This window comes from Oryctolagus cuniculus, chromosome 2, assembly GCF_964237555.1.
Source record: "Oryctolagus cuniculus chromosome 2, mOryCun1.1, whole genome shotgun sequence".
NCBI lineage: Eukaryota > Metazoa > Chordata > Mammalia > Lagomorpha > Leporidae > Oryctolagus > Oryctolagus cuniculus.
The window spans coordinates 167,067,242-167,082,366 of NC_091433.1; the positions used below are offsets into that span (position 1 = coordinate 167,067,242).

The following is a 15,125-nucleotide window of genomic DNA, read 5'->3' on the forward strand; positions in this document are numbered from 1 at the left end:
TTTGTGCTGTTTACCTTGCTTAGGTTTAAAAATGATCCTCTCAAACAGAGACTCATCCTACTGATTCAGATTTTAAAAGGTAAATATACAACTGTTTTCATTGTATCAGTCATCACTATTTTCTGTTTTAAGATTTTAATCTCCTCGGCATCCTTTGCTTCTGTCTTTCCAAGCTGCAGACGGTGATGCTTTCTAGCCCCATCTTGCATTGCCGGCGGTCTTTCCCAGCACTACTCTCACTCTGAATCCCCGTGATTGACTGCATTTTCATTTTCTGGAATTTTATCATTTCCATTTTGCATTCCTGGAGGCACAGCAACAAAGAGTATATATAGATTCTATAGGTGGAAATGGAAGAGAAGGGCAATGTAGTTTTAAAAAATATTTTTTGGGGGAGCAACCCATGTTTTGCTGGAGAATTTACAGAAGCACAAGGAAGTCTATGTTCTCAAGAACTAGTTTCTATTTATTTAATTTCAGTTAGATTTTTAAAGTATGTTGTGTTCTGTCTTTTCTATGTTTTCCTCTCCTTTTCTCTTTCCCTTTTGTTTTTCAACTTTCCTTTCTGTCTGGCTTCTCCCTAATTCTAGATTATATAAGGCAGTCACTTGGGCTGTGGTTTTGTCTTAGTCCATTTGGGCAGTTGTAACAGAATGCATCATAAACAATGGGAAATTACTTTTCCCAGTTCTGGAGGCTGGAAGTCCAAGATCAGGCTGCCAGCACAGTTAAGTTCTTGTAAGTGCCCTTTCCAGGGTTGCAGAATGTGACCTCATGTGGGCAAAACAGCAAAGATCTCTCTGTGACTTATTCTATTTTTTATTTATTTATTTATTTATTTTAATTTATTTGACAGAGTTAGACAGTGAGAGAGAGAGACAGAAAGATCTTCCTTCCATTGGTTCACCCCCCAAATGGCTGCTATGGCCAGAGCTATGCCAATCCGAAGCCAGGAGCCAGGTGCTTCCTCCTGGTCTCCCATGTGGGTACAGAGGTCCAAGCACTTGGGCCATCCTCCACTGCTTTCCTGGGCCACAGCAGAGAGCTGGACTGGAAAAGGAGCAACTGGGACTAGAACCTAGCACCCATTTGGGATACCGGTGCTGCAGGCGGATGATTAACCAAGTGAGCCATGACGCTGGCCCCTTTTTTTATTTTTAATATATATTTTATTTAAGTCATACAAGTTTTATATATTTCTTTATACTGTTATGTGGCCTCTTTTAAGAGTACTAATACTATTCATGTGGTCTCTAGCTTATTGATTTAATCACATCATATCATCATCATCATCATCATAATCTTGGGAATTAGGATTTAAACATATGCATTTATGGAGGACACAAACATTTAGACGCTAGCAAGCATCCTATATACTTACAATTTAAAGTTCACTTTAAAATACTAAGCAATAAGATTAACTAATATGTGCTTTTGTAAATCCAAATTCTTTAATATCGTTGAGAGGATCATTATCCTAATTTAAATCTATTACATCAAATAAAAGCCAAGGATTTTCTGGAAGGTAATGGGAAATGCTCCAGGCACACAGAGCCAGGAGGAACTGACAAAGCCCCTCAGAGATTCAGACTGAGAACAACGAAAGACATCTAAGCTTGAACTATTTTATTACCCATTTAAGATACATTGCTTTGTTGTCCTGTCTCCTTTCCTTCACTCTTTTAATGCCCAGTCCATTTTCAAGTGTAATTGGTTTAAATTTATGTTTTCTTCCTTCCCTTGATTTTATCTCACCTGCAATCAAAGTGCATTTCATTTGTTCTTTAATGTGCTGCTCAACTTAATGATCAATAGGGACTTGGACACATATGCACACAACCATCAGAAAAGGAAGAGTACTAAAATATGTTGAGTACCCGTTTTATATCAGGCACATTACTGGATTCTGTTCTTTTCTTGTTTCCTGAAATCCTCACAGTATCTCTGTCAGAGAATTGTTCAATTCTGCCTTTTACACATGAGTTACCTGAGGCCCCTTTGATCATTTTCTCTGGGATTCTAGATGTGCCAACCAGTAAGGAGTTTACAAATACCCACAAGACTCTGGGCATTAAGAGACTATTAGAATCAAGGTTTTTCATTGTTTTAATAGCTTTTGTTTCCTTTTTACAAATTACAGCAATTCTTTTCATAAGGTTTTTTGTTTGCCTCTATTCTTGTTTCTCAGGAGAGTAAATTTATTACAGAAGTAGTTTGAGAAGAATGGCTTAAACTAAGTGTTTTTCACAAAATGGATCTTAAAGCTATTGAATCATTCTCAATTCTTTCTGAATGTACTGTTCATTGTTGTCAGTCAGGAACCAAGGGTTGACTTCCTATATTAAAGAGGCAGTCAGAGGTGATCTTTCTTTTATTTTTCTAGGCTGGATTCTGTTGTAGTTGCTGTTGATTATTTTCAATATTTTTATAATAACATCATAGATTAAATTGTTAGTGCAGGGAACGCAGAGACCTCATTGTTAGTGAGTTCTCTATTTATACATAACTAAAAGGTTGTAGAAACTAATCAGAGATAGATTTAATGCAAAGGAAGATATAGGCAATTAAATAAAACAAGATTTCTTGATAGGTCTCATTAGAAATACTAATTTGGAATTAGAACAAAAATTTATTTAAAACTATCTACTAACGAACATGCATGCTTCTAATGTTAATAAGTTATCAATTAGCTAATTTTATAATTTTGCATGGTCTGTCAAACACTGAATTTCCTCAGTAGGAAAATGCTATCCTTTCCTTTTCTGGGGCCCTCAAGGGGAAAAGAAGTAATTACTGTCAATGGTACTTCACTCCCTAAGTGCTGTAAGTAGCAGATCCACTGATTTGTAATTCTAGCCACAGAATCTCTTTTTCAAATTCATTTAGGTAATAACTGAAGGCTGACAGATGCTTATTTAAAAATCATCACTAGAGCATATATTTATATGTATATATTCTTACTGAAAAATCATTGAAACATTTCTTTATGAAAGAATGAAAATTTGAAGTGATAGGGTTGACATTTTTTCATCACTACTTCCAAATTCAGTACAACATATATTTATGTTCCTTAACTGTTAGTCAATTTGAGAGATTTGACTTAGTTTGATAACATCATTTAATATGTTCACAGATATAATATTGAAAGACCTCAACTACAGCAGTAACAAAATTTTTCTACTTTTTTATTTTTCAATAAGTTTCTTCTAAAGATATATTCAGATGCTTTATAGTAGGTATAAGAAGTCCAAAACTGGAGATAAGAAATATCCTAATACTCAGAGGCACAGGAGTATGGTTCTGCCTAGTCTTCCTCTGGTTTTCATGAATTTGATTCTCCATTCACTGATCATCAAATCATCCAGGAATCCCATGTCTTTGGTTACTTTGACCTAAACCCACTTCTAATTTTAGCTGCCTGGAAATGACATGTTGGGAGGTAGTAGGTGATGGCTTAAGTACTTGAGGCTCTGTCACCCTTGGGAGAGACCCAGTTTGATTTCTTGCCCCCTGATTTGGCCATGGCCCAGATTCAACTGGTGCAGGCACTTGAGTTGAGAAATCACCCAATAGATTGAAGATATTTCTCTGCCCCCACCCCTGTTCTCTCTCCATCTAAAATAAATAAAATAAAAAATACTATTAGAAAAATTATAGTAACATAAGAAAATATCTAATTTCCATTAATGGTAATGTCATAGACATTACTCTATATTACTGTTGATTTTTCCACATCTATAACTAAAGATATTTCTCATTTTAAGTTATAGGTTGGCAGAGCTAAGGATATCCTTTTGCCCATCCTAGTTCACAGACTACCTCAAATCCTGCTATGGCCCTATTGGGAATAATACAACTACTTCCTAGTAGAAGATGATAAATGAAGTATTATGAACTATAATTTCAAAAGTATCTTGCTTTACTGGTAAGTTTCTGTTGGAGCTTCCTTCTCATGGCTTATCGTGTATTAGAATTTATCATGAATATAAACAGGTCTTGGGAAACAACACATCTTACTGGAGAAGCATTTAATGAATTCCATACTTCAAATCAAGACACCATTTGTTTTAAAGGTAAAGCATTGGATTGTTGAAAACCAAAGGATGGAAATGACAACTCTTTAATAATCAAAAAGTATGCCAGCATTTCTTGTTATTTCTCTCCCACTTTCCACCTTCCCTGTCAACTTTGTATATGTTTTTGTGGCTTCCCTATTTTTCTCTGTACTTTGTGAATTTTTCCTCCTTCTTTCTGATATGACCTCCCACATGCTGTTTTATTTTTTCCCTTTAATTCAAATAAGCACTGTTTTCAGTGAATCCTTATTCCAAATTTCCTAGAGACAAAATCTAATGAGTCTAATTTTCTATGGAGTCTGCATTTGCAATAACATGGTATCATTTTCTTCCCCTTTTCCTACCATAGATGTTGTCCTAGAAATATAGATCCACCAACATCCAAGCCAGTAAGAAGCAGCCAAATTACCAACCAGGACATGGTATGAAATGACATGATATGGCATTTCATTCCATTTCTTTTCATTCCATTTCTTTCCATTCCATTCCATTTCTTACAGTGAACCAATGAACATGTGAATACAGTGAATATGCCAGGTTCCATGATAAATTCTGAGAATGAGAAGCTAACTGACATGGAAATTTTCTGAAGTATTCAAAGCCAGTATTATACAGAATTACTTACACAGAAAAGTTACTTACCTGTAGTATGTAACAAATTCTGAAATGTGATATGAGTTAATTAATAACAAGTTAGAAGAAAAAAAATAACCAAATACTGACTTGTGTAAGACTCTAGGGAAGTTTAACATAAAAGTTAATCCAGCAGCCCTATTGTTGTAAAATACATTAGATTTACTAATTCGAGGCAGCCCCCAACCAGTTCTTATCAGAATTACCGTGGATTCATTTTGTAGTTAAATCATATAGGTAGCTTTCTTAAGATCCAATCTATCAAACTTGAATGCATATGAATCTGAAGTTACGTGGTAGTGCTCCAGACGTGTAGACAGACACAAATAAACATCACACGTTGTCCAAATAATTGACTTTCTAAAAAGATTCCTGTATACATGCATAGAATTCACTTCATGCGCAGTGTCTCAGTAGCTCCATGATCACTGTAATCCAAATCAATTGGTGAATATTTCCACCTCACAAAATTCCCTGTTGTTTTTTGAACTAGAATCTGTCCCATACAAAGCTTAATCCATATTTAGACAGGCAACACCAGTGGATCATAGGAAAGTGGTATGAGTGGAAGCCACTTATATTGTAAGCAAAGACACAGGCAAAATCTTGAAAACAAGTCTCTAGCTTATTTTGCATCCTTCCATTAAAAAGTATAGGGTAGGACTACACTGCAATAAAAAACAACTTCCAAATCTCAATGTGTTACAAATTACCATAAACTTGGGCACTTAAAATGCACTCAGTAATTACCTCCCGGCTTTGACAGGCCAGAGGTTAGGGTTCTGGATCTCTGTGCCAGAGGCTCACTCACCAGGCTGTCATCAGTGTGTCAGCTGAGGCTGCAGTTCCATCAGAGCCTTAACTGAAGAAAGGTCTCATCTAAGTGCCGTAGTTTTGTTGGCAACATTTATTTTATTGTGATTGTTGGAGAGAGGCTTGGTTTCGGCTTGAAGCCCTTAAATTCAAGGTCCTTAGATCTTGGAGGCTTCCTTCAGACCACACCACTGGGCTTCTCTAGCATAGACCCGATTTCAGAGCAGCTTACTTCTTCAAGGCAAGTGAAAGGAGCATCTGGTGTTCTTCTTAAGACAAAGTCTTAACATCTGTTGTTCCACTATCACAGATAAGATCTCCCATGGTTTTTGATGAATTCTATTGGTTAGAAACAAATTATAGGCCTGCACTGCAGCTCACTAGGCTAATCCTCTGCCTGCGGCACCGGCACCCGGGTTCTAGTCCCGGTTGGGGCACCGGATTCTGTCCCGGTTGCTCCTCTTCCAGGCCAGCTCTCTGCTGTGGCCCAGGAGTGCAGTGGAGGATGGCCCAAGTGCTTGGGCCCTGCACCCACATGGGAGACCAGGAAGCACCTGGCTCCTGGCTTTGGATCGGCACAGCGCACCGACTGTAGCGGCCATTTGGGGGGTGAATCAATGGAAAAGGAAGACCCCCCCCCTCTAACTCTGCCTGTCAAATAAATAAATAAAAAGAAACAAATTACAGAGGCAGTTTTGATATGTACTGACAGACAAGGGACTATGCAGAAAAATGAGCACTAGGAGGTGAACATTATTGGAGGTCCCCTTGGAGTGTGTACATCAGAGCTTTCAAGAGTAAAGGTTTGCTTCTCCATCACTTGCTGTGTACAAATTCCATGGGAAAATCAGGGCTGCAGACTGATAGAGGCTTCATCTTAATATGTCCTTCCTTGATTGTTGCAGTAGTGGGAAGGAATAAAAGAGTTTGTGTACTGAATTTAAACATCTGGCTTAGACGTGACCCCATTACTTCTACTCACATTCCGTTCACCAAAACAAGTTAGGTTTCTATGCCTAAATTCTAAGGGTATAAGGAAATTCAATATGATCATGTAACAGTAAAAGAGAAGGAAATACATGTTAAGCATTATTCCTAACTTGTGTACCTTCTTGGCAGAAGTAGGGGATTGGCCTCAACTCACATCTTAGCACCTGTATTTAACTTCTGGGCCTGCCCCATGTATGCATAAATTCAAATTCCCACTCACTTTCAGCACCATAACCTGTTTATACTTGGTCCCAAAGGGAAGTTAATGTTAATATCTCTCTATCTTTTTTGTGGATTTTGGTCACTAATAGTATAAATTTGGATCTATTAACCTGCTCATACTGTCCACATTTTTATCCTAATAGAGCATTGGAATGAATTGCTCTCTGGGTTTGATTTTTCAAATTGACTTTAGAATCACTTTGGTGAATGATTTACTTGAAAAATTTCCGTGTGTCTAAAATGTTTCTGGCCTATTCTTTTCCTGTTGGTAGATATTTGGCCTTCAATCCTGGAATATCTTCCCTTTCCAGAATACCAATTCTAGTGTTTTGGACTATTTTATTTGTAAGATAGTTCCACTTGAGGCTTTGAGACCATATGCTGTATCATCACAACTTTATGTCCCCACTCTCAAGACCTGCAGCATCTCAGGAGTTTGTTCTCTCCACAATCTCAAATCCTCTCTATCCCTTAACTATATGCTGCCTTAAATATCTTTCATTTCCAGTAGCTTGCAGCCTTGTAAAAGGATCCCAGTGCCTAATAGGCAACAATGTAGTAGCAATCTGGGTACCAGCAGATTCCTCTGTTACTAGAAGAAATAAGAGAGAGAAACTTAAATGTTTATACAACAGGCTTTTTCTCTCTTTCTAGAAATGATTTCCTTAATCTCTTAAAGCCTGATATATCAGTTAAGCTGTGCTGGAAACAACTTCTACATTTGTTAGAAGTGCTCAGTCTAGTAAGTTCACATACCATTTTCTGTATACTTAGCTTCCCATATAATGACATTCAGTTGTGTAATTTACAAACTGTGCTCTGACTTTGAGGTATATTCTAATAGCGATTAAGATATATTCTGATCAGTCTGCTCTGTGTCCTTGTTCAATTATTTAGACAAATTCAAGTTTACCCAAGAATATCTACAACCTTGATTGTGTTTAAGGATGAATGATTACTTATGAGATACAGGTGGCCAACACATGCTTGATCACAAGATCCAAGATAGAAGGACTAAAATGAAATTTGAGTGAGCACAGGCCATGAGAGGTATGTCTAAACTTGCTTCAAGTTCACAGCATTTTATTACTTTTATTTTAATACCTTTCTCTTGGCCATCACCTGACTGCACCTGTCCCTTCCATCATAATTTCACTCCTACCACATGAGTGCAAAATCCTGACTGTCACCAGTTATTCACAAAATGTTTTATCATCCAAATTTTGCATGAACTGATAACTTCGTTGCAAATATACAGCACCACACAGCTGGTATCACATGTTCAATCATGGCTATCTTCATCATCCATCACTATTCCCTGGCTCTTGCCCTGCTCATCCTACCCCGGAGGAGGAATCACCAAGTGGTGTTTTCTTCTGTAAAAGACTATGGATTGATTATTTTATACTCTGAGTTCTTGAGGTTTCTATTCGTATTTGAAAAGAGCCTGCATATTAATTTTTGCACACCGATATAGTGTACTTATTAAACAATATTAGAGTGAGAAAAAGTTCTTCTTTATGCTAGGTGTAATTATGTTTTTTATAAAAAAGTATATCGTAGATGAGTTATGTAGTGTAGGCTTTGGGAACACAGAGGAAGGGATGATTGATTCTTTTCTGGAGAGTTGGGATAAAGAAATACAAGTGAGAGGCAAATCAGAGCTCTGGCACAGCAGGTGTGAAGGTGATGATTATGATGTATTTAAAGAATGATGAACAAAGGATAGGAGAAACAGAAGAAGATTAATGTGAAATGCTAGAAAGATAGAAAGAGATGCTGCTTTTACAGATATACATATATCATCCAGGGTCTTCTGAGAGATTTGGCTAAATTGCAGAACTGAGTCATTATCCTTGAAGCTTTTCCTCTACAGAAAATTTCTGCTTCAAGCAGCGAGTGTGAATTTGAAATTTTGTAGAGCAAAGTTACTAAGCAACAAGATGGAAAAGGTTAAGTCAAGAAGCAGTGGCATTTTATGTAATATTTCATAATAGTGCATATTGTATTTAGGACTATGTGATGCATACTAAAGTAACAGAATCTTATATTCTAAGAATTCACTGCAGCTATATGTGATCTTAGTAAGCCAGTAAGAGTTTGCTCAACCATTACTTGACAGCCAATGGTTGTCTTTCCTGTCCTAAGCTTGAATGCATAGATTATATTAGGTGGGATCTAACTGAATTGAAAAAGTACTTCTATTTTCATTTTGGAATTTTGTATATCTTTTTGAAGCTAAAAAATGCGAGGTATTGAAGGTGCATTGACCGCAAGAGTAAGTACTGGAGAAAAGCTGCTTTCTGCCTTCTTTTCTCTTCTATATTACTTTCTTTCTTGCTCCTTTGATCCACAAATGTTTATTGAGTGCTTGCTATGTGCCGTGGACTGTGCTAGGTACAGGGAAACAAATTGCAATTGCAGTACTGTGAGATAAATATTCTTAGACAAGTGTTTTTCAGGGGCATGTAAGCAGAAACTTAATCCAGGATTGAAATAAGAGGAAAATATAATCTTGAGTGGAAATTTGAAGGATGAGGGATGTCAATGCATGTTAAGGAGAGGATTTTGAACATTGAAAGAATTATTTACAGTTAGTAGGCATTTAAATAAGTATTATATTTATAAAACTCTAAAAAAAGTATTGAGGTATTGAAATTTTAAGTTCAGTGTACAAGTTTTTGTTTGTTTGTTTTTTGTACAGGCAGAGTGGATAGTGAGAGAGAGAGACAGAGAGAAAGGTCTTCCTTTGCCGTTGGTTCACCCTCCAATGGCCGCTGCAGCCGGAGCGCTGCAGCCGGCGCACTGCGCTGATCCGATGGCAGGAGCCAGGTACTTATCCTGGTCTCCCATGGGGTGCAGGGCCCAAACACTTGGGCCATCCTGCACTGCCTTCCCGGGCCACAGCAGAGAGCTGGCCTGGAAGAGGGGCAACCAGGAAAGAATCCGGCGCCCCAACCAGGACTAGAACTTGGTGTGCCGGCGCTGCTAGGTGGAGGATTAGCCTATTGAGCCACGGCGCTGGCCTAGGTTTTGAAATAGTATTCAGAAATGTGTTAAAACATCAGTAATTATACTTATTTGTGATTATAAAATTGTATACACTCAAACTGGGCACCCTAAATCCCCATAAGTAATCCGTATAATTTATTATCTTATCAAATGTCCTTAAATATTAAAAATATTGTGAAAAATAGAGCAAGATATGAGGGATAATGAGCTCTGGGATACGGACAACACATTTATGTAGAGGATTCATGGAAGGTTTTTCTGATGAAATAACTTCTGAGCAGTGACCAAAAGGAAGTAAAGAAAAGAACATCGAAGGTGATTTAAAAAAAAAATTTCAAGAAGCAGGAACAGTGTGCGCAAACATATAGCTATTTAGGCATGTGCAGAGACATGCCTTGTGAATGCAAGTTGAAATTTGAAGATGCATATTGTAATCAGTCCAGTAAACACCAAAAATAAAACAAAGGAGCATAGCTAAAAGGTCAGTGGAAAACATAAAATGGACATAAAAAAAACACTTGAATCAGCACCTCCTGTAGTATGGAATAAAGGTGTGGAAGGAGGAACAAAGGAAAAAAGAGCAACAGGGTAAATGACAAATCTGAAGATCATACACTTAAAAAGATGTTTAAATAATTGCATTAAACATACATAGGATAAAGAACCCAATTAAAAGGCCATGATTATCAGGCGAGTTAAAAAAAAAAAAAACACAATAATGATCTACATGCTGTTTGCAAAAATGCTTTAAAGAAAAAGACACAGAGATACCATCAGGGTGAAACTTAAAGAACAGAAATGTTTACATTTCTGCAAACACTGAGCATAAGAAAGTAAACTTCCTGAATAACCATCAGATAAAAAGGTCAAATAATCAAGAAGACACAGTAACCTTCAGTGTGTATGTATCAATTCTAAAACTAAAATTCATTAGTCAGTAATTCTCAGATATAAGGGAGGAACTCTGCAATAATTTATGGAGATTCAAATAACCCTTTTTCAGAAATGAATAGAATGAGTTTGCAACTATCAGTTAATATATGGAAGAATTTAGCACTATCCACCAAGTTAACTGAAATTATCAGAACACTATAATAAAAAAACATATAATACATATTCTCAAATGAATATGGAATTTACATAAATAGACCTCACCTCATTTTATGTAAAAAGATTTAATACATTTCAAAGTTTCAAAACTATTATGTTATTTGCTCATAAGTAAATTCTCTACCTCTGAACTAGAATTCAGTAGCAATACAAATTTGATAAATTCCCCCAGATACTTGTGAATTAAACACAATGCTTATGAAGAACTTATGTATCAAAGACAAAAACACAAGAGGAATTTACAGCTATTTTGAACGGAATAAAACAGCATGACTGGTACAGAAACAGATGGATAGACCAATGGAACAGCATAGAAACACCAGAAATCAATCCAAACATCTACAGCCAACTTATATTTGATCAAGGATCTAAAACCAATTCCTGGAGCAAGGACAGTCTATTCAATAAATGGTGCTGGGAAAACTGGATTTCCACATGCAGAAGCATGAAGCAAGACCCCTACCTTACACCTTACACAAAAATCCATTGAACATGGATTAAAGACTTAAATCTACAACCCGACACTATCAAATTATTAGACAACAGTGGAGAAACCCTGCAAGATATAAGCACAGGCAAAGACTTCTTGGAAAAGACCTGAAGGTGCAGGCAGTCAAAGCCAAAATTAACATTTGGGATTGCATCAAATTGAGAAGCTTCTGTACTTCAAAAGAAACAATCAGGATAGTGAAGAGGCAACCAACAGAATGGGAAAAAATATTTGCAAACTATGCAACAGATAAAGGGTTGATAACCAGAATCTACAAAGAAATCAAGAAACTCCACAACATCAAAACAAACAACCCACTTAAGAGATGGGCCAAGGCCCTAAACAGACATTTTTTCCAAAGGGGAAATCCAAATGGCCAACAGGCACATGAAAAAATGTTCAAGGTTATTAGCAATCAGGGAAATGCAAATCAAAACCACAATGAGATTTCACCTGACCCAGATTAGAATGGCTCCCATACAGAAATCTACCAACAACAGATGCTGGTGAGGATGAGGGGAAAAAGGCTCACTAATTCACTGTTGGTGGGAATGCAAAGTGGTAAAGCCACTATGGAAGTCAGTCTGGACATTCCTTAGAAACCTGAATATAACCCTACCATACAGCCCAGCCATCCCACTCCTTGGAATTTACCCAAAGGAAATGCAATTGGCAAATAAAAAAAGCTCTCTGCACCTTAATGTTTATTGCAGCTTAATTCACAATAGCTAAGACCTGGAATCAATCTAAATGCCCATCAACAGTAGACTGGATAAAGAAATGATGGGACATGTACTCTATTGAATACTATGCAGCAGTCAAAAACAATGAAACCCGGTCATTTGCAACAAGATGGAGGAATCTGGAAATATCATGCTGAGTGAAATGAGCCAGTCCCAAAGGGACAGGTATCATATGTTCTCCCTGATCAGTGACAACTAACTGAGCACCAAAAAGATAATCTGTTGAAGTGAAATGGACACTATGAGAAACAATGACTTGATCAGCCCTTATCCTGACTGTCGATGAACAACTTAATACTTTATCCCTTTTAGTATTTTTTTTTTGTTCTACTTAATACTATTGGTTGAACTCTTTAATTAACACACTATTATTCTTAGGTGTTTAAATTTAACTGAAAAGTAATCTCTGTTAAATATAAGAGGGATCAAGAAGAAAAGAAAGAAAGAAAATTTTCTCTAAAAACAAAATACTAAATCATGGATAAGAAAGGGAACACTAATATGCAAAGACACTCCAGGCTTAAGTGGCTTCAGTAATAAATTTTATTAAATATTTAAGGAAAAAATTTTACCAATATAACACAATGTCTTCAAAAAGTAAAGAAGGAGTAACAGTTTTCAACCTTACAACATTGCAAGGGAAAAAACTGCAGACTAATATTGAATGTAAATGCAAAAAATTCTTAACAACACATAACCAAATAGAAAACAGCAACATATAACAAGATTTGTACATATGGTCAAATAGGTTTTGTCTCTCCTGGGAATAAATTTGAATTCCTATTCAATGTGGATTCATGTATGGAAATCAATCAATCCAACACATTAACAGATTAATCAGTAAAATCACAGGATAATTAAACAGAGAAAAATCCCAGGATAATATCAATATTACAGAAAAGGTATTTGATAAATTTAATAACAATTTATGATTTAAAAAATTCCCAGGAGCAAACCATGAATAAAAGAAAACTTCAACCTCATATAGAATATCTATGAAAAATGTATAGCTAATATAAAAATTAATGATAAAAAACTACCACCTTTTTGCTTAGATCAGAATAATACATGGGTTACTCTGTCATTTTTTTATTTTTTATTTTTTACTTTTTTCTTTTTTTTGACAGGCAGAGTGGACAGGGAGAGAGAGAGACAGAGAGAAAGGTCTTCCTTTGCCATTGGTTCACCCTCCAGTGGCCGCCACTGCAGCCAGCGCACCACGCTGATCCGATGGCAGGAGTCACGTACTTATCTTGGTCTCCCATGGGGTGCAGGGCCCAAGCACTTGGGCCATCCTCCACTGCACTCCCTGGCCACAGCAGAGAGCTGGCCTGGAAGAGGGGCAACCAGGAAAGAATCCGGCGCCCCAACCGGGACTAGAACTTGGTGTGCCGGCGCTGCAAGGTCGAGGATTAGCCTAGTGAGCCGCGACGCCGGCCATACTCTGTCATTTTTAAAATGCATTTTGCTTTGTATAAGTTTTATTTGCATCAGAGTTTTATACATTTCATTAATACGCATTAATTTTACATACTTATAATGTAGAGTATATTTCATGACATACAGCATATACTAATCAAATCACCATAATTAACATTTCCATCTTCTTATCATTTCTTCATATTTGGAGCCTTCAAGTACCTTTCTTCTAGTGCTTCATAATATAAATGATAGCTTATGGTAAACTATAGTCACCCATATTCTGTGGGACAGTGGAACACATTTCTTCTACTCAACTGTGTTTTGGTACTCATTATTTAACCTTAGTCTATCCACTTCTCCTTTGTTCCTTTTTCTCAATGTTTCATTAGAGTCCAACAATGTAATGAAGCAAGAAAAATTATTGAGAGGGTCAGGAATTTGGCCTAGAGGTTAAAATGCCTCTGTCCCATATTAGAATGCTTGGGTTTGAGACCTGGCTTTACTCCCCATTCCAAGTTCTGCCAATTTATACTCTGGGAGGTAGTAGGTGACAGTTCAAATAGTAGGGTTCTTCTTCCCCATATAGGAGATCTGGTTGAGTTCCTGGCTCCAGCTTTGGCCTCACCCAGGCCTGGCCATAGAAGGCATTTAGGGAGTGAACCAGCAGTTGAGAGAATTTCTTTCTCTCTCTCTGCTTCACACACACACACACACACACACACACACACACAAAGTAATGTTTTTGAAAACAGAAATGAGAAATCATTTGTGAGAAAGATGAAATAACATTTTCATTATCAAACTGTATATAAACATGCAAAGGAACCTCTAAAAATACTACGAAATAGTAACAGAATTTTGTGGATATTACAACACAAAATCAATATATAATAATTACTCAATTAAAATTTAAAAGAACATAAAGAAATAAGATAAATATTCCCTTTATGATAACACAAAATGTTTATCAATAAGTCCAATGGAAGATATTTAAGAACTCAACAGTATAGACAAGAACAAGGATGAAAATGATTAAAATTCTAAGTAATAGAAAATATTTTTAAGTCTCATGGGTTGAAGGGGCCGGCCGCTGTGGCGCAGTGGGTTAACGCCCTGGCCTGAAGCACCAGCATCCCATATGGGCGCCCGTTCTGGTCCCGGCTGCTCCTCTTCCGATCTAGCTCTCTGCTATGGCCTGGGAAAACAGTATTAGATGGCCCAAGTCCTTGGGCCCCTGCACCCATGTGGGGGACTCGGAGGAGGCTCCTGACTTCGAATCAGTGCAGCTCTGGCCGTTGTGGCCATCTGGGGAGTGAACCATCGGATGGAAGACCTCTCTCTCTCTCTCTCTGCCTCTCCTCTTTCTGTGTAACTCTGACTTTCAAATAAATAAATAAATCCTTAAAAAAAAGTCTCATGGGTTGGAATAATCCATATTGTTAGGAAATTAATTCTGTCCCAGTTAGTTTAAAATTTTGTGATATTCAATAAAACTACAATAAAGAGAGAAGTTTTTTTTAAATAAAAAACAACAGGCATATTTTAAAGACTATAGAATCACTATGTTTCTAAATTTGTATTTCTGAAATGCATGAAGTTTGTATACCTTAAATA

At 36.9% G+C, this 15,125-nt stretch overlaps 1 long non-coding RNA gene across 4 annotated transcripts in view; it reads left to right on the plus strand.

Moving 5' to 3' along the window:
* Positions 1-15,125, plus strand: part of LOC103347702 (uncharacterized) — a 465,165-nt gene that overhangs the window by 187,068 nt on the left and 262,972 nt on the right. For all 4 annotated transcript variants that reach the window (XR_011386714.1, XR_011386711.1, XR_011386712.1 and 1 more), the window contains exons 2-3: positions 3,771-3,925; positions 7,632-7,784. This is a non-coding gene — a long non-coding RNA (uncharacterized lncRNA). The remainder of the gene's footprint in view (positions 1-3,770; positions 3,926-7,631; positions 7,785-15,125) is intronic.